Here is a 26,698-nt window from a genome sequence, read left to right as displayed (position 1 = left end):
CTTGGTCCAGAGTCTCTATAATGTTCTCTAAACGGAATCTTCCGAGGAAAAGCAATTACTCTCTTGTCTTGGACGAGACTCTTGATCTCACCTTCAATTCAGAACTTCCGTTTCAGACGAAATCCCCCGATCGGGGATTTGTCAATATATAAAATGGGACGAAAATTTTCTTCCAGGTCTACAATTTTCTTATATCGTCTTTTGGAAGGACATGCCATACACGTGTATTACGTGAAAAATCTTTACTGTGGAGCCAAGGGGACAGGACGCGAAGGAGCGACTATATGTGTCATATCCAATCTAGCTGGGGACGATCCCTCGCGCCATAAAATCGGAGCCCTTTCATTCGTTGCGTACAAAGGCCGACGGGCGCAATTGACATGATAAATGCAATTTTATTTGAAGTTTCGTGCGCGCGGAGCTTTAAAAGAGTTGTTACCGGCCGCAAGTGACTAATGGCGATGGGTGGGAAAGGGAACGATTACATTCGCATTATAGGCCTGTCGATGTATTATTTATGACGTCGTTAACTTAGACGCAAAACTTGCCGGTATATACATTAATCTATGACCCATTTATCTTTATCGTGCGTCTCATAAATATGGATTACACAAATTCGTACCTTTAAGGCCGAACCAGGGTAATCGAGGTCGTGTATAGTTGCAGTCAATTAACTTTTTCTCCCTCGAAGATCTCACCGAGATCTGCGCCGACATCTTTATTCTTAGCTCGGGACATTGCAGGCTGCTAACTTACCGTCGATCTCTGTCCATGAAATTCTACGACTTCTTACGCCACTGAGGAATTTCCATCCTTTTGAAAATGAGTTTAAATACGAGTAGCAAAAGTGGCTTTTTAATTTATCCTTGAAAAAGAAAAAAAAAAGGAGTCGAGGACTCAATGCCATTTTGTGTATCTAAATAAAAACAGACGCGTCTTTATGGGAACCAATGAGAATCGGCTATTTATGTATACTGAGATCGACTTCAGCTGGCAAACGGTATTACGAAATTGCGTCTCATACACGAATTTTAATTGAATCGCTCGGCCGATTGTTCCTGAGACTGACAAAGTAAGATCGCAGGCTGAGTCCTTTTTGTTTCGATACTTGACATAAAACCTCTTCGAAATTTTTCCTTCGTACAATAGGGAGCCAGGAGTGTATATATACTACATTCAGTCTCCTCTATATAAGTCGGCTACCCTACGAATAATATTGTCCGAATCAAGAATTATTTGAAAAGTTTTACGTCTCAAGGACTTTATTATATTTCCATAATGGCTGCCGTTTATATATACCTATAGCTACGATATAAGTCCACGCGAAACTCAAAACTATATAAAGCGTTGTATACGCCCGCTGAATACCCGCCGTTGTTACACGCTCGTAGCCACTATACGTGTAACATGTGAAAATTACAAAAATCGATGGACTAATAAGCGTCGAGGTCAAAATTACGGAGCAGGTATAATTAATCAATCGCGATCAACGGGAATTGGTACGTTCGCGGCGTAAAGCTGACGCGTTTAAATTACCAAGTAATATTTTACGAGTACGCAATTAACATTTACCTATGCATTTCATTAAGTTTCGTTTAAAGATTCGTCATTTCCATATATCAACTGATTACTCTGCCCACAGCATCCACGATCGACCCAATCCCACTCCATCTCCCTATATACGTACACTGTTACGTACGTCGTAAAAAAAAAAAAAATTAACACAGTCCTAAAATTAATAAATATTTTAATAAAAATCAGAAATTTTATAAAAGACGATCGGATCTCTCAACTGTCAAAGCAGCTACAGTAGCGGCGATAGTAGTAGAGATGATAGCAACGAGGATATATATACGGTTGCCTAAGGTGCAGAGTACGCCATAGAAAATAGGGCTAAAGGAACCACAGTGAAATTCCCCATTCGTAATGGGTCCGAGTCGAGAGCAGGTCTAATATGCTTTAAAGCTCCAGCAGCATCAGGGAGCCATAGCAGTGTTAGTAACGTTCGTACTGGCGATGGCGTTCACGATGATGATGGCGAGACGCTGGAAGGGATGAAAACCGAGAATATTCATAATAGGAAGCCGAAGAAATAAGCTGACCCTGCAAACAGCCACTCGTTGGCACAAGCCAGGGGTATTCTCCTTGCGTACTCGTTATCCCAGAAGTACGTCTCTCATACTCACTCGACCTCTCTATCTATCTTTCTTCCCTCTTTCCCCGTTCACCCCAAGTCCCTGCCGACTCTCCCCCAACGAATACTCATCTTCGTTCCCTTCCGTTCCCGTATTCGTTCCTCCCTCCAGAACTTCGCGGAAATAAAACTAAATGCTTATAGTCAATTAAGAAGCCGTGGCCGGTAATACGCTTTACGGGAATGTTCTAGAGATTACTATGAAAAAAAAAAAAAAATTATATTTCTTTATGTCATTATTGAAAGACTCCTGAAAGTCAGGCCCCCTATTACCGGAAACCACTTGCGCGTCTCTCAAACGAACGTATGAAAATTGTATATGTCAAATTTTTTAAACCAAATCTACTTTCCTTGGGTCACAGCGTATATTGAGTAATATGCATATATATACGGTTATTCGTGAGAAAAGTACCACCTAAAGACGGTTCCACTATAGAAATTATATGAACAAGCTGACTTCAACTGGTTTATCGTTAATAACCCCTGTATAGCCATACAATAGTAACTGTAAAAAATTAAGAATCAACAATTTAAGATAAACGTGTTATCGTTAATATGATAGCTACAAATTCTAAGATTGTAGTTCATAACACTGGTCACATTGGAAGGTATCAGGTAATACGACAATAACAGTATGACGCAGTAAAATCATATTACGTTGGTACATAAAATATTCGTACGTGCACAGATGCGGAAGGTGAAGAAGACACGGAAGCAGAAACGTAGAAGAAGGGAAGATTGGAGGAGCCGACGGTGAAGGGGAGTGGAGGGAGTTCGCAGTATTTCTAAAAGCGGCTTCAATTTCGCTGGTTATAGCGGAATCCGCAGTTTCCTGTATCACCGACAAACGGGGAATGGCAATAGTACTAACAAGAGTATAATAACAATAATAAAGGGGAGGAAAACGAACTGGGCGGTAATGGTCTCTTGATATTTGATGGCGGCTGCTTTCTTTCCGTGTCTCCCCCGCGCGGTCTCACGGCCTCTGAAAACCACCCCGCGCGCACCCATTTTGCCTGTCACAAAAGCTCTCGCTATTATAAATTGACGACGCTACGTCGGGCAAATCTATAACAGGCTGTTTGTTTTGGTGAAATTGGAGGAAAACATTGCGGTGGACCCTTCGGGCAATGCCGCGCCCGTTACGTTGTTATATAGCGTATAGTCGTTCACATGAGAATCGCGGTTGCCCTTGCGATGCGTTCGCTGAAAACCATATGGTTTTTCAAAGGGAACGAGTAAATTTTACGTTTTTTGTTTTTCTCCTTTTCCGTCTCTTTGTCGAAAGCCTTTCTTCCATTTCGCTACTCCATTGCGCCTACCATTGGCTCTCGTCATCTCCAGCGACCTCGTCGTCATTTGCATTGGACAGCCACGTTAATTCCTTTCTTATGGAGTATCAATGTAGTTCGATGATTTTGAAATAAAAGCCTGGGTCTCATTTATCCTGGATATTACTGTTTTTTATATTTCTGCATTCTAAAATTTGCGAAACGATATCACAGGGATTTGTACGGTGTGGCTGTGGGTATAAGTTTTCTGGTGGTTCTTGGCAAATACCAAATTTTCGAGCCACCGAAGACGAAATTAAAGACTCGAAAGTTTCGTCGCGACCCCACGGACCAAGAAACTTTTCCCGCGAAACTTAACGCGATATTATTGGGACTTTCAAGAGCGGTGCTTAAAAGTGGCTTAAGGCTCATATCTCGTGGGTTGAAGCGTATCCCAGGCAAAATTAGACAATAAAGCATCAGACTCAAGAATTTAATATCACGACGAAGAGCTGTTATTAATTAAATTTAATACACGAATAATTATCATTCCCTCTTAGGACAGTCGTCACTGAAGTAACTTCTTAATGTTCGGTGTAACACAAAAACATGTACCTTATAAAGACCAAAACAATACGCAAGAGAAAGAATTAATTTTCATGAAAGTGGTAAAGTTTAAAATAAATAAAACAAATCATGTTTATCTAGATTACCGCGCTTTCGCATAATTTGAAATTCCATCGAGATCGTATACTGCCATTAATCACGTATTATCCGATCCCGATGAATTAATGTGATTCAAGTTTTCTCGCGCAAGTAACCCAATACCAGTACGATATATGTAATGCGACAGGTTGAGCCAGCCCGATATAAATAATTATCGTTGGATTTCTATCTGCACGCGAGTTTCGAGAATTTATTGAGCTACCGTGTTCCCCTTTCAAGGCTTAACGTCAACCGGTCCTTACACATTCGAATTTCAAGAACTTGCAAATGATTTAGAATTTTTTAAAACAAAATTAACGATCCAGCCACTCGATATCTATATCTGCAATGAATTTATGGTAAATAAATCAGCTATCCCCTACCAAGATCCAGCTACCGAAAATTATGCCGAAACACGAAATGGGAATAGTTGTCCGAACCAAGGGGGAGAAAGAAATCAGAATTTGTGTCCAACATCGTATCAAGAGTGTTTGGCCTGAGCACTAGACCCGTACGTGTGGCATGACAGAACGATGAAGACAAATGATCTCGTAGTACCTAAGCACGCTGCTGAGATTTATGATGCTTACTGAAAAATGATGACGAGAGTACTCCCATTTGGTCAGGCAAGCCACTGCTCGATCTGAACTTTATGTTGGAAAAGGAACACACTTTTTCTATTCCCTATGGTGGACACTCGGACTTCGGAAGCGGACGACGTCATCAGGAGTAGCAGGCAGTATTTGTCATTTCGAGACTAAGTGTAAATCCGACACGCTTTCGCGCGTTAGCTTGTCCACGTAAGATACTATGCGTGTTTTTTTTTTTTTTTTTTTACGGTGGCCTTGGGAAACGCGAAAAGACACAGTGATTTATCACTGTCTTTGGAAAATAAGTCTCAAGATTACCAAAAGGGAAACGAAGCACGAAGAGATCCTCTTAAAGTTTCGGACTTGGATGAAATTCTGGCTTTTGATTTTATAGAACAAACTGTTGATAACACCTACGTAGACTTCCAGCAGGTGATGGGTTAATTAATTTTTTGACAAAGTTAGGATTAAATTCTTATTAATTTAAAAATCTATATATAGAGACGATGCAAATAAATCCGGAGCAATAACTTATCGATTTTAATTCCAGTCCGAGATTCGGCCCCATTAATACATCCATAAATCGCAGTTTAAATCGGAATTCGCAGTTGATTACACCGGCGAGTAAGTAGAACGGAGGGTCCGTATATCTTGGATAATCTCTGGACTGTTCTCAATTTAGTCGACTGGAGTACCCCCATGGGCCACTCGATTCCTCCTTCTCAGCCAGCAACCACCCATCTGCCACCCAGCATCCCTTGCACCTTTCCTGACGCGCGACCACCTTCTGATTCATGACTCATTACATCTACAATCGGATGTTACACCCAATATCTCGAAAAATCTACCTTACCCGGTATCTTCTTATACATGGACCAACCGTCCCAACCACGATAACTCAATTTATCAACTTCTTCAATATTTCCTATCGCTTATATTAAGCGATCGCCAAATGCCAGCAGAGCAATTAGACAGAGAAATCCACCTTCGACCTAGTTAAACCTAATAGGAAAGTGTATTTACTATACATATACAGGGTCCATATCCAAAGGTCAAGGGATCAAGAGCAATCTTCTGTATCGTCCCGTACGTATCACCGAGTAGTTACGAGTAGCAGGTTATTCGAGAACCTACCCCTCTCAGAACCCTTGAGTAGTAAGACGTGGTCACGGTGTTAATCAAGGACAGGATTTTTTACGAGGGAATAGGGTTGAGCATGTAAGAGGGGGATACAGCGCAAGAGGGTGAAACAGCCCCTAGAAGGGATCGTATGTGAAGTGAAAGAACCGGCAGACTGGGTGAACCATGGGGGAGCAAGGGGATGATTGAGTGAGTGATCGGCCAAAGTAGAAAGATGGTGGACGAGAAGGAAGCGGGAGGATCGGATGAAGCTGGTTTCAGATGAAGGAAACGGACGTAAAGAGAGAAGGTGAGGGGAAGCAAAGAGAAGGAAGTCCACCTTCCGCTGCCCGCGGCCAGATTAGATTGCCGACCCTCGACTGGACAGTCGCAGGGGAGATCGTCACAAATAAATACGCCCCCCCCCCTCCCAAGTTTCCACTGGAAAATCCGTGTCCCCTGGTCATTCTTAATTTTATTCCTCTGATAGAATTTACCTCGATATCACCGTCGGCATCTAATTCGACGATGCTGCGCGTCGGCAGTGCTTCAAGACAGAGAAAAACGGTGCTGCAAAAATAAAACGGTCCCCGCTAACTTCATCCGCTTTAAACAATCTAATGTTATCCTGACGTATCCATCTTCTCTTTTAGTGAAATTTCGTTTCATTGCCTTTCTATCGTTATCCCACTAATAAATTTTACAATTGATTACAAACCGTCACGCGGAATAAGTCAAATGTAAAAAAATAGTCCCAATGCAAATACACTGTTTTCTACGTAATTTGCCCGTAAAAATGGAGCATTATCATTGACGTATAATTGTTGCACGAAAATAATAAATTTTTCGTAAATTATAAAGACAACTTTTTACGGCGTACCTGATACTACGAAGAGAAGGCGTTGAAAATTAAGGTAAATCCACAATGCAATTAGTGATAGCCGCACAGGCGATAACGGGAATGATTATCGTTCGTAGCAAGTGATATTGCGCAGGTACGATCTGGCTTTGAATTAACTTTACGTGTATGGAGAAAATGACATTTCCGCGTTGCGATCAACGGCCACGCTGATTGGTTCAAATGATTGGTAATTAACTCCACGTATTCCTCGGATTCGCAATTTTACTCCCAGCGTGTGTATGTTGATACGAGTTTTCCTCACTCGTTTCCTAGATCGAGAATCACAGCCATATCCATATACGTATATCCACATATCGTCGTATCGTCGCATATAAAATAATCTGATAAAGCAACAAATTTTTTGCTCGTAGTTCAGTGCAAACGCGAAAACCATGTTATCCTGCGACGCGAGCTATTTAAATATTTTTATCGTCACATATTCCCCTTTACGTCACTCTGTTCTCTCTCCGTTCTCACCCGTCCCATTTGATCCTTTCTCTCATTAAAAATCACAAATATAGCACCGGATATACATATACGTATGTATTCCCAAAGCGCGAAATCATCCTCAAATAAATAATTGGATTTTACGAAGGTTCACACAGTGTTCGTATAAAACAGACCCGATGGTAGCTCAGTGACGGTGTATAATGATATTTGGATTGGCACGTCAATTAACTTGTTGGGTAATACGATAGTCAAACAAAACTTTACTAAATTAGCCCACCAAACAGCGATGGGGCTTCAATTAATTCCGGACAACGCGCGCTTCGACAAGAAAGCTAAAAATCCGTAGCCGTCGACGATTATTGCAAATTCATCGTCAGTGCGAATTCGCGAATAATTGAAAAAGGACGAACGATAGTTTTCTCTTAGAGAAAAAAATTCAAAAAAATTTTTCAAAAATAAATATTAAAAACTATTTCGAAATATATACCTATCGAAAAAAAATATATATATAAAACTCGTACAAATCAATCGATCGCTAAAACGTTCAATATCTATACGCTACAGGTCATCGATGAAATTTCGCAAATGGACCGATCGAGAATAATTTCGTAGCGCAAGTATACGTCGTGTCACAATTCCGAGCGGCTGACGCGAGTCAATTCGTTACGTATTATTTTAAAAATGCCGATGCACGAACAACGCAAAAGTATATAGTCTGTTTATCGAAACGTCAGGTGCAGGAGCCCTATCAAAACCAGACTGTCGTGTCGGCAGGCCCACGCTCCACGCTTGATTTCGCATACTGTAAACGTTTGTTTGTAGTTGATACCGAACAGAGTCTCTCCTCCCTCCGTCCCTCCCGCCTCACCAATCAACCCCTATTTCTCTTTAACTCTGGCTGCCTCTCTATTATGCACTCTCCCGATAACTCGCACGCCCTCTCTTATCGTTCAATCTGCTAGTAAAGGCTGAAAACCGAAGCTGAAATATCAGCCATTGCCTTTAATAGTGCGGCTGTACCGAATAGCTATGAAATATCAGTGTACTCGATCGTAACTTCGACTACGGTTAGTCCAGTCATTTTTTCACGATACAACGAGAAATCAACGCGAAACATCCATTAAAGTATATGCAAATATATACGACCCTTCTATGCCTGATAACGAGGGGCGGCTTTGTTCTTTCTGCCGTAAAATGAACGCGCGTATATATAGTATAAAACACCGAAATTGCCAAAAGATTTTTAAAGTTTACTACAATAGATATATACATACTCGACTCCCTAGGTGCTATTCGAGGAAAAAACGACATTTCCTCAATGTACGCGTGTCACCTCTCAATTTGGCACAATAACGAGCCATGAAAGCGTCCATAGAATTTAGCTGGCTCGTCGACAGCCACACGCGTATCACGATTATGAACTAAGACGGATGTTGGGTCGTTTAAAATTTATGTGACTACACAAAAACGAGCTGGTGGGTATTATCAAGCATAAAAAAAAAAATATCACACACCCTTATCCTTTCGAGCAGAACGTAACGGCATAAGGGCCATATATAAACTATTCCGTCTCCTATCCCATAAAACTGTAGAAGGCTGTGAGAAAGGAAGCACAGTGTGTGTCAAGCCCGGTAGCAGGGATATGTCCAAGTAAGATGGATGAGTTTAATGAAATGGATTCAGATATAAGATAATAAACCGTGATTGTGCCGGTGAGCCATGGGTTAATTGATTGATGACTCCATAAAGGTGTGCTGACACATTAATCGGAAGTATGGGGGCATCGTACATTGAATCGGACTATCAAAATTTTTCATATCGAACCGAAAAATCTGATATGGGCATATTTTATGGCTGTCGCACAATCGGGATAGGCGAAGATAACACGTCACTTTAAACTTACAAATTAGTCTCGGATTACGGTCACATTAAAAGGTGACCCGTAGATACAGGGGGTGATACTACCCTCCTTAACCCTATTTCGGAACGACACGTGTCTTTAGTAACTTTTTTTTACGAGTCTTCAGAACGATAGGCTGATAAGACGTTGCCAGTTCAGGGGTACCAGTAGCATCATCCCTTGAATATGTTTAAGCTACCCAGAGGGATGTGTATGTACAAGTACTCGAGATATGGGGAGAGCATTACGTCAAGCAGAGTAACGTCATGTTACTTTGCTACGTGCTCATGCGTAAGCACGAATAATCGACAAGAGTGATATTTGATGGGTAAACATGGATTTTCATGCACAATTCGATATTACGCCAAAGCCGTTTATTACATAACGGCGTTACCGTTAAATTACGAGAAAAGCACCGGGCGAACGTGCTGCTCTCGTGCATGTGCGTGTACACGTGATTTCGAGGGAATTATTATGAGCGCGGAGATTTTAGGGGGCCCATTAAAAAGAAGTAATTGGATCCAGTATCCCATTAGCTACTCGTGGTAGCAGTGAATTTGACTGGAATAGACTTCCGGTTTCATTCACAGTGTCACCGTGCGTTATTAACGGATACGAATGCCGCTCGGACGCGAGTGACGAATTCGGTTATTCGACTGGAATAGTATTATTTTTAATCAAGTAATTTGTGAATGATTAATTTGGAATTGGAGCATTTTCCAAAGCTTTAATTAAAAAAATTGAACGGAATGGTAATGGACAAATTTAATGGTCGGTATATACGTGTAAATCAATCCACTTGTACAGAGAACATCACTTTTCGATTCAGACTTTCGAATTATTCTGTTCGTCGCGCGTAGTCACGTCGTTCGTCATTCAACGTCCGTTCGTTAAACTTTTATTATAACGGACTTCCGACGTAATTACTATTTTTGATAATTGTACGAAATAAAAATGACGTTCACTGTCGAGCGGTTCAATGACATCAAGCCATTGAAAACTTGTTGACTTTAACGAGCAGCAGTCACGATGAATGGATATGAGTCACACGGTTTAAGGCTAATTGGACGTGAAGAAAATTCGCAGCACGCTTTTTGACTTAGAATTATCTAATTTACACACTTGCGATTACATTAGTTATTGTAAATTTTGAACTTTTAATGTCGAATGAAATCCAATAAATGTTCAATGCTGCACGTTATAGTTTGGTATAAAAGTAATGCAGATATTATTTTAAATAATTATATGTTACAATCCTCTAATGTACTCGCAAAAAAAAACAGAAGCAATTTCTGTGTGTAACGATAGTATCAAGAGAGAACTGTCATACAAAATTGAACTGTCAATCGGATTTACCCCAAAGATGGGAATCTGTCAGGCACTCCTTCCAGGAAGCTTCCAGTGTTTCCAGTGGAACGATTCAATTTTATTTATTTTCCGAAATCTATACAGCCCGATACACTTATACGTCTCGAAGTTCAAGATCAGGGGTTGATCAAAAGAAGAAAAATCGAATGATATTGCGAGAAGGGTGAGACACGGGTGACTCGCCGTACGCGACTGACAGCACGGCTCGGCACCACGTGGCTCTGAGCCACCCTATGGCCACAGACACAAGCTCACTGCCGGCACATGCGCAAGAGCCTTTCCCGTCGAAATCAGCCTTTAAGCGCGGATCTTAATCTTTTCTCTGATAGTAATTGCTGGAGTTTTCTGGTAATTGGTCAGCGAATTGCCGAAAAATTCCTGGTACTCTTAGCTCTGTTTGCCCGAGTGAGTTTATGGAATTTCTCCAAGTTGGTTACTAGGTTTCGGCTGAAAGGAATTTCAACGAAATTTCATCCCTGCCGGTACGAATAAGAATTTTAGATTTCTTCACTAAACAACTTTTAAAAGAATTTTTGTTGTCATTATATAATAAATTAGACTGCATTCGTTACCGAATACCACAAATTCGAGTCAGGTATAATGATTCGCGTAATCATATTTTTCATTCACTCTCATCATCCTATACCTTTTCTTAATACTTTAACAAAATAAAAATACAGAATCTTCGTAATATCTCGATCGCGTATCTATAACGTTTTTAGACAACGTAGAAGGATGGATCACAAATGGAAGTGTTACCGGCCACCCAGTCGCTGGATGATAAAAATAGTCATTGCGGCAAAGCTAAGTATTGTCGTAATGCGACGATGCGTAGCTACATAAAAAAAAAAAGAAAGGGGTGCGAGCGGGTATTAAGTTTCCGTCGTTTCCACGAGGCTTTTACTACAAGATTCTAAAACGATTATGGTGCATGCGAGAGACACTTGAGATTAAAGCAGATGTCCAAGTGGCCAATGGACCAGAATTAGGAAGTCAGCCAATATCTATCAACATCGCAATGCAAGACGAACACGTAATCTGTCATCGAACTTTTAATCGTAATTCAAAACAATCGTTCCAGATAAACAAAAAAATTCTTCATTGCGTGAAAGAACAGAAATTCGTCCGGTTTGTAATTATCGCTCGTTTCCTGACACTCCCTTAGTCCCATTACCACGTTTCGCGACAACTGTAATTTACACATAGAATCTCTGAAGTCTTCGACACCGGAGGTCAAAGTTTACAACGAGACTAAAAAACTATCACAGACACGCTCGCCGGTCACAGCATCGTCTTCATCGTCACGACTTTCTAAACAAAATTGCATCCCGACAACAGCAAATTAGTTTCGTCGAACGGTGGCAAAACTTTAAACAAACGGAGAATTTATTTCTCGGAAATTCCCAAGATCCTCAAGATCTCTAATCTCCGAGAAAATAAGCAGAAAAAAAGAACAAACGAAATTACTCCTTAGACCGAACGAGGCTGATGGTAATAGAGCTACGCGATTTCAGGGTTGTATTTTCGCACGGGGTTGGGCTCGCACTCCCTTCGAATCATCCCTCGACAAAATACCTCCTCTCGTTCCGAGAGCCTCAGTTTACGGGGGTTAACCAAGAAATGGTCCGCAACAAGAGAAACCCTCGAAACCAACCCCCCGTGTCGATAAATGTGAGACACTACTTTACCCTCTGCGCCAAATGAACAGCCGAATGAGAATCCAGGCCCTGACCAATTTTCCTCGTTCGCCTTGTAACGGGAAACAATAGAAATTCTTTGTGCCCTGCTGCTTAAGCACATCGCTCGGCATCGTTAAAACCATTGTTTCGTTATTAGTCCAATTTGTACTAACTTAAGTATATTTTAACAGTAAGAACAGCATAACCAAATCTACTTCAGAAATTGTACAGAAACGCACAGAGCAACGATCGAAAAATTTCCATATCCCAGATTTCAGTACAAAGCGAAATACGTATAGCTGGTTAAGCAATCGCTACAATCTACCCCATTAATCTAATTCAACCTGAGTAGCAGATCTATGTATGCCTGATAGATAACGTTACGTGACTTTTGCCTACTTGTACAAACATTTTCTGCTTAACAAGTTGCGCAGCAGTATGGAGGTCCTGTTTGATTTATCGATTAACAACTAATAGGTCATTCGTTGCGTGGACTTTGTAAAAAACGAAAAGCACAGAGAGAGGGTGCGAATGGAGCATTAAGGAAGAGTGTCAGGGGTGTGAAGTCTCGCATGTATCTTTCCCTGATGATTTATTTAATTAAAATTACAAAATGTCATTTCACCGTGAATATACCGTGTTCGATTCGGAAGATCATTTTCGTCTTCTTACTCGTCAAATTCCACCGGGACTAAATCAACATGGAAAATTGTTTTATGGAGATGAGACACCTGTTCTCTGTTTTCATTAATTACATTCATCCGAGTGAGTCATTTTACATGCTACCTTCAAGATGCCCGTCTCCTGCAGCCCATGTCCGTATGAAAGAAGGGAGGTTTATGAATCGCGTGTTAAATACCTGCTTTGTTAAATTTCTTTTTCACCTATACCATTATGTAACGTTACACGGTATAGACCTCATGTTTTCTTAATTAATATACATCAATGATCCGAGAGCGATAGAACAAATGCTTAACACCCTATCGATAAAATTACTGAACACGCATATGGATCCTGTGGCAGATTTTATTAAAAAAATTAAAAAAAAAAAAAAATCGTTGCCTATCGGCATGAAATATTTTATTTGAGAAAGAACATCCCTCTAACCGAGGATTCCCCATGGCTTCGATAATTACACCCCATACATCATACCGACCGATCTCAATTTCACCCTTAAAATATTCGCAAAGCCCACGCGGCCCCCTATCATCCATGGGAATTTGGCAGTTTGAAACAAGTATAATGACACACCCTTACGTCGGAGGGTTGTGCACAAAAAAAGTCCTCAGCCAAAGAAGACCAAGTAATATCATACCGAGACATATTTTCATCCCCTATCTTTCAATATTCAGTATCGATTAAAAAAAAAAGCAACAGACTATATATATACACACATAAAAATATCATTATCTCGCTGAGTGTTATTCCACCCATTCGTTCGAAAGTTAAAAATCACGTTATTCCAATCGACACGAATCGATTTGCCAGGTAACAATTGAATGCAGCAACAAAGAAAGCAGCCTACGATTTATAGCTGCCATCACCGTCATAACCAACGCTGCCCAGTGTGTAGCCTACCTTTATCTCGCACGTAGTATACGCAGAAAACAGTTTAACGCCGAGATTGAAACAAGCATCGAATATTCGTACCAGGTGTTCCGTGACTCGTCCGATTACCGATTGCCGTACAAACTGTTCAAGGCAATCGGTATCGCGTACGCAATTTCTGTGCGAAAGGAGCATGCATTGCTCTCGAAATGCAACCGAGTACTCGCGCGAGCAACATGCATGTAACGTATGTATATAGCCAGGCGCTTATCCACAGATGAAATCTGTGTCGTAAACTCGATCCGAACCTATTCGATTCTGTTTACCGGAGGCGTAGCCATTTCATTACTCATTAGTCATTAACAGCAAGCGGGACTCGGTCTGTTAATCAAACTTGTAATTAAAGATAGGAGAATAAAAGTTACTTACACACCGACAAGTAATAATCCACCCAGCCATCAGATCCAGTGGGTTACGTGTAAAATAAATAATCGTACTACCGATGAATCTCGCGCAATAAATATCCGCAGAATGAATTTATTATTAGGTAATAAAGAATAGCATTGACATGCGATCAGAAAGATAACTTAGCCTGATATTCGGATAAGACTATATTGATCTATCGAGTACAATTACTTTTTCAATATATTTAATCGTGATTGTTTAACCTTGTTTCGCTGAAAATTTAAAAAATCTCGCTTCCATTGGTATTACGTTATAAACTATAAGGGTCCCCTCCTGCTTTTCCATGAAATAGTACGAAGCCAGTGCACCGGAAAAGTAGAAACAAAAAATACATAAATAATATTGGTTGAATATTTTTTTGGACATGGGTGTACTTGCGAGTACTCGTTCCTCGGGTGGTATTGCGGCCTTGTGCGTCTCGGGTATAGAAGTAGAGTCCAGAGGAGATGCAGCCGAGGTATAGAAGGTGGCCGGACGGTATTCGGGAAAGGGTAGAGAACGATGAGAGAACTAGGAGGTTGAGGGTAAAGAGAAAGTAGTGGAAGAAGGACAAGTAAGAGGGTGCCGGGGAGGGGTGGATTTTGCGGGAAGCTGCTAATTACCAGGGCTTGTTTGAATCGTTACAGTAGCTATCGCCCCCATCTACTTGCTTTTATCATCCCTTCCACACGGTTCACCTAGAGCTATCTCTACCTTCAACCTACTGTGGTACCTCTCGTTTATACTCTCTCGCTCTTGCGCCATCTTTCCGTTACTCCCTTGGCATCCTTTTCCGCCCCGTTGCTGGCTGAACGTGGACGGCATTCAGGTAGCCACGCGAAACGCTACCCTCCCACCGCACCCCCCACTGTCTCAAGCGTATTAATTAGACGTGCTTTTGTTTCGGAAGAAAGCTCGAATTAAGCAAATATGAATGATACGCAGCATCGACCCTACGCTTGTTCGCGGCAGCGCTTGATGGCGGTACGATGATTTCTTGAAAGAAAAAAAAAACCAAAAAAAAGGAAGTATACAGCCGTGGAAAGAGGCGGAAGCGGACTGGCAAGTAACGACCAAGCGAGGGTACTCGATCTCCTGTTTAATTATCGAAGCTCGTCTTGCGGTACGTTGCGAAATCTTATATATGCATAAAGCGCGCCTTCCACCATCATAATTCAGGGGGATGCCAAAGTTGCAATAGGGAAGGTTAATGAATTCTTGTTGGAAAAATAAAAATGAAATAATAATAATAATATACGCAGAGGCAACATTTTTTACACGGGAAGATACTCTGAATATAAATGCTACGTAGCTTAAGGCTTGAATATTACCGTGAAACTTGGCAACCCTGAATGCCGGTTGTAGGTAATGCTTGTGTAATACTGTATGTATAAGATCCAGCAAACGAAAGGGTGAAATATGATCTGGGGTGTCTTACGGTGCCCCGTGCCCCTGGGTCAGGATTAATGAGGAAGTATACGCCGGTTTCGCGTTACGCACGCGTACGGATTGCAACAACATTATAATTTCGACTCCCACGTAGATGCGAGGAACGCCGATATATTATAGGTAGTTTTCAGCAGCTCGCATATTAGCGAACCGAGTTGCAGAAATTCACTGAGGTTAAAACCACCTTTGCTATGGACAGAGAGATTGATTTAATAAGAGAGAGAGAAAAAGTGTAAGCCAGAATGCAAAGTTTCAGTCACGAATGATCGGCGTTACAATATTACGGTTATCTAGTAAAAAAAATATTCTAGCCACATTACGTACCAAATAGAGATGCTGGATTACCTAGCAGTGGCAATTCCCATCCTGACAGATCTGAACTTTCAGAGGGTTGGGATAAACGAATTTTTCACCCTTATAATGTTAACAGTATAGTACCCATATACATAGGTACCATTCAACACCACGTGAGAACCTCTACTCTTGTGTCTCTTTCGAGCACAATGTAATCCGTAGGTACAGCAATTATTTAACACTTTACGGTATTGTGCTTGGCTTAAACGTCTGCCTTGCGGAAGGACGAGTATACGCGGGACTTTATATACGAAGTACAGACCTCACGGGAGAACGAGAGAGGTAGAAGAAAAAACAGTTGAAGGAAAAAAAAAATATTCAACCATCCAGATTAACATTGCCGCAAAGATCGTTTTTGCTTTTCAGCGCGATCTGCCCGTCCCAGTCAGGACTTTACTTTTCCAGTCTACGGCGAATCGATCGAAATGCCATTTAGGTAGGTAAGTCAGGCAGGCAGAAAGATTTCCAAGGTAAACGTTTTCGAAGGCTCTCGTAAATTTTCAACCAAGTGCCCACGCGCACGTAGAACCGCGGCTTCGCGGTCACGTTCATCCGCCTATTGACCTCGCTAAATAGTAATCGCCATTATCTTCGTAAGTAGGATACAGCAGGCAAGCAACCTGATGCAGCCTGGACCAGTGAAGCCTGACGGTACCGCCTTTCCTCTGGGAACACAAGCCAGTGGAGAATATATCGACGAGTGCCGAGTCGCCGAGTAAGTGGTCGCCACGCTTCCGATCGTCAATTCTCTATAAGACCCCATGCATACCCAGGCGCAAGTAACACCATATTAAATCAATATACGAATGCTCATGCTGCAAAGCAGGAAAATATCGACCTTGTAGCACCTAGGATCAGCGTAGTTAAGGTATGTACAACATGTATGGTAAGCTACCGCGGAAAGTAATAAGCTGCTCTCTATGGGAAATTTCTAGCTCGGATTACATTATCTATTTAAATCCATGGGAGAAAGTTCTTGCGCAGTGATATTCTGCAGGACAAATATTTATGCGATCTGAAAGCACCGTAAGTCGATTTTGATGGTATTAGGAAACGTTAGGGTTTATGATATGATATGCTAAGCTGAATCTTTTATGGTGCTCCATTCATGGTAATACCAATGTCATAATATCAAAACTATTACGTCTACTCAATGAATATTAAAAGATTCGAGGAGTCTTATCGTGGCTGCACGTGTACATTCGGAGTAGCGCCAGTCTATTTTCTACGTGAATTTCCATGGGAAACTTCACGAAATACAAAGGGGTTAGGTATAGTTTGTAATATTTATGGAAACCCGGAGTAGCTTTGTAAGGCGATTCGCCGTGTTTGAAGAGACACGCATTGGTGTGTTCACCCTGACTGCCTGAGGTAGGTACCAACCTACTGGTAATGCCTACAATGTCAGTATTCTCTCTTCTGCTCAATGAGCATTAACAAACTCCAGACTGGTTCTGACTCTGCAGCCTCAGCCTAGCGAGTTATTTGATTCTCTTCCGTCTATTTCCATCTCTTTCCTTCTCTTCGTATCTCTTCAGCCACCTCCACCTCGTGTTTACATTTCGATTATCCGACGCTTCGCCCTGCCATTATTAGTATTTGCATGATTTAGCAGCTGAAGAAGCGCGGTGTGTGCCGCCGAGCGTTCTGTCTGGATTCAAATAGTCGGCGGGATTTTCGAATTGAGCTCGGACCGTAACGCGAAGTAGACGGAAAGCAAAAGAGAATTAAAAAAATTTTTACTACGAAAATCATCAAAAACCATTAATTCATCTAAATTCGTACAGTCGATCAAACGCCTGTATATTCTCAGTACTGGTTACTCAATATTGTCAAAGCTTCGAGAAATAAGATATCATTCTCGCAAGGGTGTAGCAATGAAGTACAAAGATGAAGAGAAATAGATTTTCGCAAAGGTATCGAATACTCAGAGCCGAAAACGTTATCTTCTAACCGGTTATCGGATCCATCTATCGGGAACCGACTAACGCTTTACGGTGCTAACAAAGTTTCTCTCACGGCACGTTTAACGATCCAAACGACTTCGTCAAAGCCGATAGATCACGGCTGCTTGTCGATGGCGGATTCGCTACGTGTAGTAAGGTCGAAGCGGCGAATAAATAATAGTACGCTAGGTGAAAGTCTCGTTCAAGAAAATATACATATATGCAGGATATTCTGAAATTAACGAACGTACACACGCGAAGCATCAAAAATCACGAAAATGAGCTGTTTTTCTGTGCGGAAGTTCTTTGTTTCCAAATGTACGGCTTTTTATCCGACTGAACGCGTCGCTTAAAATAATTGCGAATTGCGGATTCTGCGCGAAGCTAAATCCTAACTCCAGTATCGGTAATCCGTCAAAAAATACGCTTGGCGCTGTGACTTAAAAATAGTTGATATTCGTATGAACTGTCTAAAGCAGATGCAGCCTCATCGATGCCATCCAGAGAAAATTCAGTTTGTATGTGCCTACAAACAGATGGGATAAGTTTCATTGGGTATACTTATATCTATACTTCTGAGTGATCAATCGCAAATCCACTACATAGTAAATAATTGTTACTCGGGATATATACATATATATATATATATATATATATATAAAGTAGAAAGAAAGCACTACGTTAAGCGTAGCCGGTTACAACAGGCTGGCATTAAATATAAAATATATATATATATATATATATATATATATATAAAGTAGAAAGAAAGCACTACGTTAAGCGTAGCCGGTTACAACAGGCTGGCATTAAATATAAATCTAAAGCTCGTAAAGGGTTATCGACGGTGAGTGTACACGTCTACATATACATAACCCCAACTAGTTGGACGTATGCGTACGAGTTTAAGTTCGACCCCTGCGATTTCCTTCTTCGCTCCTAAAATAAATCAGGCCGCGGCCGAAAAAGTAGCAATGTAAGAATCCGTCGTGTTTGGGATGCGTGCCAGCAGTCCGCTTTGTCGGGATTCCACGATAGTTCTCGAGGAAGCCTCGCTGAGCGGGATACCCGAGCTGAGTGAGCTTTTCACCGTTTCCGCGGTTAAAAGGTACTATATTGTGCTGGAACACGCCCACCTAAAGCACCTCCTAAGAGCGTTTCCCATTCTGTCGACACGTAGTACAACTTAAAAGCTTTAAAGCTCGTGGCGATGAACGAGGAGGACGATCAAGTCCCAAGGCCCATTGTATTAGAATGGAAAGCACTTTAAGAAGCTTCGACCTTCGAGTACTTCGCCATTGCAAGCTCTTTTTAACCCTGGATGGGAATCGTGCGTTAAATTCATTCTTATGTAGGTATGATAGGATTTTTAATGTTCATTTTGAGAATTTCGTCCGCAGCCGGTAGCCCCCTTGTACCGGAAGAAGGGATGAAAAGTGGGTGGATGCTTCGGCAGGACGAGGAGCTTTCCAAGCTCAGGCTGAATTTCATCGAATTCTGTCAGACGCGCCCTTATGTCGCAGGAAGCTCGGAAACATATTGCTTCGGCGTCTTAGCGGATGAGATGGGGATGAGATTTTGAAAGGGATGGGCTCCTCTTCGTTCTACACCCCCCGGTGTATCGTTCATCGACAAGACGGTGAATGGGCTCTGTTCGCATGTGCTATCTCTTATCTGACCCCGAGTCTTGGCAAGTGCAGTTACTCCAGGCTGAATGGCTCTGACTCCCGCGGAGCTAAAGTGTTCCTTCCATCTGATATACACAAAGTTCGGAAATAAAGGGGCTAACTGGCACAGGGAGTCATCCTGTACCATCCAAACCCCCGTGGATCGCGACGACGGTCAATAACGTAGCGACAGAGTCGAGTAAGAGATTCATCGGTGATCTTCGAGAACTAATTTCCTTCACTCTCGCGTCCCGAGGGGAGATACTGCCCATCGGACGAGATACATTCCTGATCACGTAAAATTGGAGAAAATTGGACCAACTGATATTATCCGTACCCTGTAACGTGGTTGGCTTAGTAATTCACTTGTTGATCAATTCAGATATGAAGTTCGTTGGTCACGGCGATAACGAATAATTGGATAAGAAAAATGCACAGGTGGATAATTTTCGAATTGAATCTGATCCAGATTGTTCTCGAATAAATTCGAATAAACTTTTACCCCGTCTAAGGCAAGATAATACGCCGTAGCCAGAAAAAAATTTTCTTCGAAACAACCCTCGCCGAATGGAGGTCCTTGTGAAATCTCGACGTATCCACATCACAAGTCACATATCGTCGGGTTGAAAGGGGACAAAGGGAAATCAAACTGATAGGAAAGACTTTGAAGAATATTACGACCCCTCATATATATACGGCATGCGATAGCCATCTTAGCTTCCTTACGTATGTTGTTTTCCTGCTGGTATCTACCCAAAGAAACCCCCGTGGTTCACCATAAAGAAACCATGACGGGCTGAGCTTCCGTTCTCTCGGTACGAGACCGTCTACAGTCGAACCTATTTTTCTGGCACGTTCTACCTCTTGGACCATCCCCCTCAATTTCATCCCCTACTTCGTCACAGCGGGATGCAGAATCCGTCAGGCTTCTACACGAGTCACCGTATTCAATAGCAAGCGTCAAAGGATGTCCAAACGAAACGTAAAATTTTCTACCCACCGTCGCGTTCGTATCTATACGTAAAAAAAAATAAAGTAAAAGTGTTTTCATAACCGTATCGATAAAGTATCATCGAAATATATCGACCCATCTATTTTTACGCCGGATGTCGTAACATCTGACTCATGCGAACAGGCACACTTTGGAAATGGGTATACCATTGTCTTCTTCCAGCAACCCCATGGATGCTCCACTGGATGGGCACCACCCCCTACAACTTGTACGATCCACGGCTGTACTTCTCTTGCCGCGGAGAAATTTATAGCGCACACGCACGCGCATTCGTATAAAACGCACGGGTTTTCCTGGTAGGGAAAAAATCTGGCTTTTACCAGTAAAGCTGATAGTGCATGTGTACCTACACGTTCTGTACATGGAACCGCCGAAATGCAGTGTAACGCCATATTAGGGTTCTTGAACATGTGCCAAATACGATGCAGTTACTTTAATTTTTTCCTTCTCCCGTTACGTAAATAGTAATAAAAGTGCAAGCGTGTACGCTGTATCTGAAATAAATTGAATTGGCCAGTGGTGTGGGGGGGGGGGCGCACGGGCAATGAGGGAGTGGGGGGTTCATATTTTAAGAAGGTATCGTGTCGGCAGTGCCAGAAAATTGTACAGTAAATACGAGATCGTATAACGTTCAGCTATTTAGAATGCGGCAATTTGCGAGTGATTTGCGAGCAACGTAGAAAAGAGGGAATGGTACTCTTTTCAAATTTCCTTTTCCTTTTTTCTTTCGCGCTCTTTTCGTCCCTTCAGTTACTTAAGAGACGCACAGACGATACACAGTACGTTGAACGTAAATAGCTGTGAACGAAATACTGCGAGTAATGCCTCCAATTCTACCACCCGCCTATACAAGTAGCATACAAGTAGTTTTACGCAGTATGTCGCAACGACGTATATAAATCATAATATTTTTTACAAATTCTTGCACCAAGTACATATATGTATTTTATAAATTATAACAGAGAGTAACAGCGCCAGCTTTACAGCATGCGTCCAACTGACGCACACATAAAGTTCCCTACCGCTTCTACGTAATTATGTATAAATCAAAATATTTTTTAGAAAACAAAAAAATCCATACGGCAAAGTTATAACGAGAGAAAAATACTTGATTGTATTTTTAATTTCAATATTCCTTATGAATATCCAACGACCAATGGAGTTAGTACGTGCCATCGCGAGCTAACGGGTGGCCCTGAAAGGAAGAACAGTGTAACGTTGTTTCTTCTAAGGAAATAGATAGCTCTCTTTGAAGTTTATTTACCGATTTAATGGCGTGCCACTCGGCGCTGGTAGTGCTTTTAGAAAAACTGGTGTAATTATCGAAGAGCACAAAAGAAAGATTATTGCAGGAAATCGGACCTACAGCAGCCTCAATGAATTCGCACGAAACGAGAGCGCTTCGTGATGAGATCGATTCTTACAAGAATCTCGAGTTCTCGCGAGTGAAACGAGTAGAAAAATGCGCTAAGATTGCGTCGCGTCATCCTTTCGAATTCTCGCGCGGTAGGTTGGTCAGGTTGGTGTTACGTATAAAAATTACATCATCGTACAGGCATCGCCCGATGCCAGTGCCAAAGTCCCGTTATAATTGATCGATTTTAACAGATATCGTAAACACATCGAAGAGAAGGCAAACTGACGAATCTTATCGGGAGTTATGGAGGTTATTCAAATATAGTGACACGCTAATTAACGTATGTATAACCTTACGAAATAACATTTATAGTAGTGGTAGTCTGAACCATGCCAATATACCTGTATCTCATGGTTCGCAGTAGATAATTAGGTACGTCTCTCAAGAAAATAATCAGTGCGAATCACCTTGAGGTTTATAAGGCAGAACCGCCACGAGGCGTGAAACGCGAATGAAGATATAATTAAACGTGGACGAGAGTGAAGCTCGCGACACTTTACACTCGTGCGCGTGACGATTGCACGTGCGTAGGGTGCATGTGCCTGTATTGCCGTGAGATCGTGAGATACGCGCGCAGCTACGGCGCATTCGCTTAACTAACTGCAAAGGGTGGACCGAGTTACTGTACGCATTAGCAAGCAATGCCAATTAGCCTGCCCAGAATTATATTGGCTCCTTTTTCCGTGCATTAAAGAAAATATATATATATGTATAAAAAAAGCGCCAGCAGAGTTAAACGAACAAAGTAACACAAGTGCAAGGAATCGACAATGAATATCAAAAAAAGAGGATTGTACCAATGAGAAGTGAAGAGATTAAATTTCCACAAACGAAAACCAATTCCTTTTTCAGCATAGCGAATACATAACCAAGATATTGGCATATGCTTTGTGAATATTTTTTTTTCCATATGCGTGAATACAGTAAGTACTACGTAACAGTGTATAGTATATGCAAGATAGTAATATCATGAATCCACATAGACTACTCCATGTTCGAATATATCCCTAGACGCGTAAGTTTGATATCGGTTTGTCCTTCATCGAGTCTTCGCGAAACCAATATATTCCCTGGTTTCTATTCACCTTGCGATAAGCCGGGTTCGCATTCATGTGTAAATACCCTCTTGGTCCCGTCGCAGCATCCCACAGGCGCCCCATACCTCACAGCAACCGCAAAACGTCCCTTCGACCACCTTTCCTTCTTCAGACTGGACAGCATGGTCCAGCTGTCATCTCCCCATACTCTGCGGCAAGTCTCACCCTTAGAAAGCATACAAGTTCGTATGGCAACAAGCAAGCACAGGGCAGCTCGGCATTACAGCTGCAAAATCCCAGCCGAATACAAGTGGGATCGAGATGTAGATATTTTACAATTAGTCCCACATTCAGAAAGCATTACGTACTATGGGAAATGGGGTGGCTCTTTTGATTCCGCGATGGCTCGACTTGATTAGCAATGCCCTGACTGAATCCTATCTGCGGTTCGACTTGAGTCACGTGTTGGGTATGGCGACACTTTGAAAACGCCCTCTTCAATTTACTGTGATCTTTTGTTCCCGCGTATAAGTTATCGCGTATGATTTTCTTCACGTGTCGAGATCGACCTTTGATAATTTTACAGTGAATATTATCTCGTTTGCTTATTAAAAATAACAATGGGCCCCATTCGGCACTGCCTATTGTCCTTCACGATAATTGGTTTTACACAAAAAAAAATACGACCATTATAACAGCCTTGAGCCGAGAGTCAGAAAGTTATATGATAACTGTAATATCTGCCATTCCGTAGACGTAATATCGGGTAAGACGCTCGGAATGTAAGGAGGCAGTACCCGTGCTAGTAATCCTTCTTTATTGGCCATCATCCATATTTTTACGTCGTCGTGCATTATTAGGAAATTTGTGGATGCCAGAGCAAGGTCTCTCTGGCGCATGCGCGTACAGTATATCCCCATAACCAGGATTATTGAAAGCGGCGCTTACAGCGGCCTTGGTCGTTTCTCCATGCTAAAGAGAAGACGAGACTTGAGTGCATTTAAAGGGGATAGAAAGCGTAAGGTTATATTTCGATAACAGCGACCTCCTCGACCACTTTAACGACTCGCTTAATTAAGTAACTCGAGTTGTTTACGACGCATTAAGCCAAAGGAAAATCTGGCCGATACGAGGCGCATCGATAATTCAACGAAACGGATACACGACACTTGCAGATCGGATGGTTAAACTTGCGAACGCAGCATCCAAGTATGTGTTTGTTCGAGCGCGTCACCGATATGCAAATCTCTATAACGGCCTTGCATTCAAGTTATATTTCAATAGACGTTGTTCCCGAGGCACCGTTTATTCGGCTTTTACTACCGTTCGCTACCAGCGATCGGTGCAAATAACGATCGACACCTGACACTTATAACAAAAGCTACAACCAAACGACTCAGGAATTACCGATAGGAAATTAGATAATTTCGGAAGCGTTCAACTGAGCCAATTTACCGAAAGACGTTTTCAGCCGTTTCGACCCGGTGAGACCCCTGTTGGAGAATCGCAGACCACCCACGTCAATAATACACCTCTGGTCGTCCGATCTACGCGAGATTTGACCATTTCGAATTCCAACCGACGGGCAGCTGTCTGAAAACGGTTTCTCGCGACGGTACCAAATATTCGTGATACTTTGAAACGATGGGCTAGCGTCCAGCGCAAGGTACAGACATCGCGGCCCGATCTCTATTCTCTTGCTGGTTGGCTGGCTGCTGAAGCTGTATAAGCCAAACACACGTGGCGCTCTTGTACGAGTATCGCAGCCGTAAAAGTACACTGGGTACAAGTACGAATACGAATAAAAGGCGTCCTCATCCTCGAATGCTGTCAGATACTCAACGGATAAGGAGCCATGGATACGAGACGCGTAGGCGGTATTGAAGAGAGTTTCCCTATACGGTTGGTATCTCTGTATATAATATACATACATTTATTCGTACTACATTCGTATACAAGATTGTATACCGTGTGGGAGTGGGAAATGAAGAGCAGATGTATACCAGTGAAAATTTAAGAGATTTTTTAATAAATGTCTACATATAAATTCTTCAAAAGCCATTATGATAAATTGTTAAAGGGTGCGACGTGGGGAGGATGGATTTTACTTTCTATCGACATTATACCCGATCATGGGCATGCCGGTCTTATTCTCGGTCGAGAAGTCTATTTAACTATGAGCGGATTAAGCCAGAACAAGATTACACGAAACATGCCGGGGCGAACACTACCGCTTGGAAGATCGATCGTGTAAGTACATAAGACACTCTGTAAGAGATTTCCTATCGAAAATCTCCTTGTGGAGATTGTCTGTTCTCCGACTCCTTTTCATCCACGTTCGCCAAACCCCATCTCATCCCACTGTAGTGCACTGCGCGTTTGACAGAGCCAACAGCAGGATATTAAAGTAGGAACAGCGTACAGGCTGCAGACTGTAAATATACACTGGTACAGTCTGTCCGGTTCGCTAGGTCCACACTGTAGAGAACTGATGGACGTAACGATGAATGAATTACGAAGTAAGTAGCTATGTAGGCTATATACTTTGAGCTTATATAAAGTGCTGTTCACGGACAACAACAAAAGTTCTAGATCAAAAATTGTATTGCGTATTGTACAAATCCTTGTATTCGGTGTTCTACAAAATTTTTCAGGAGACATACGCTACCATTTCTTTTCGTTGGTTCGTCATTTTCATAAGACTGAACGTTAAAGCTCTTGAAGAAAAGTTTTTTTTTTAATCACGTACAGAGCACTGAAGATCACCAGACAAAAATCCTACTGCGATCACCGTATGTGTATAGTCGACTATAGCTCGTTCCTGTGTTCGCGCAATATTGCTGTGTTAAATTCCGTCTACGGGCGAATTAAATACGGCAAAACTATGAGCGAGCTGCGCTTCGATGTAACAGACGGAATTACCATACGCGAAAGGTCGAAGGTCGAGTGGAAAATTCGTGAATGGATATAGATATGTGAACAGTGGAAAAAAGTGCAATTTTCTCTGACGTCGAACGACTATACGATGGGTTCGTTGACAGTAATTTGGCGCTGAAAAAAAATGGTGATATACCTTCGTGCAGATTTTGAGCAGAAAAGCCTGCGGTGTCCTTTTCAGCTTAAAGCTTCCACTTTATCCGGATACCATAGGCTACACTGTCTGTGGTGGAAATTAAAAAAAAAAATTTAATCAAGCGCCACACTATAATGCGAGCAGGTAAGCGCAGTGCTCGGTTTCTCTTCATTATTTTCGTTAATAATTCAACCAGTTTCGGCGACTTCGTCGGGTTACTTGTGAAATCAAAAGCCACGATCTTGCTCATCCGTGGAAAGCGATCGATGAACATTTTCTATATGTACATTTTGTACATGTGGGTATGAAGGTGAAATGGATTCTAATAAAAAACAATGTTGCTTTTCATGGGAGCATTGGGCTCGACGTATGCAGATATAAGACTGGTATAGAAGTATTCTACTTCTAAAAAAAAAAATGTTTTACAATAGTACCCACCTTCAAAAACATGTCTGTATACGTCTGTATACATTATCCCTAACAGGGCCTTAAAATCTCGATGATCTATGTCAAAAAAATGTCAGGAAATAGTTTTTCCTCTATTAAAAAATGTTGCCTCCCCCCCCCCCCCCCCCCC

The 26,698-nt window shown here is 41.8% G+C and overlaps 1 protein-coding gene across 11 annotated transcripts in view; it reads right to left on the bottom strand.

Moving 5' to 3' along the window:
* Positions 1 to 26,698, bottom strand: part of LOC107272961 (tensin-1) — a 132,771-nt gene that overhangs the window by 83,472 nt on the left and 22,601 nt on the right. For 2 of the 11 annotated variants that reach the window (XM_015750676.2, XM_015750679.2), the window contains exon 1: positions 10,487 to 10,678. The exons of 8 other annotated variants lie outside the window; for them this stretch is intronic. The gene's annotated coding sequence lies outside the window, so the exon portion shown is untranslated. Of the gene's footprint in view, positions 1 to 10,460; positions 10,679 to 26,698 lie in introns of those variants that run through there. One more of the 11 variants, XM_015750678.2, reaches the window with a different exon arrangement.

Source organism: Cephus cinctus, unplaced genomic scaffold (genome assembly GCF_000341935.2).
Source record: "Cephus cinctus unplaced genomic scaffold, Ccin1 Ccin1_scaffold1333, whole genome shotgun sequence".
Lineage (NCBI taxonomy): Eukaryota > Metazoa > Arthropoda > Insecta > Hymenoptera > Cephidae > Cephus > Cephus cinctus.
Note: the sequence above shows the minus strand (reverse complement) of the source record. Positions and strands in the feature narration are given on the sequence as shown.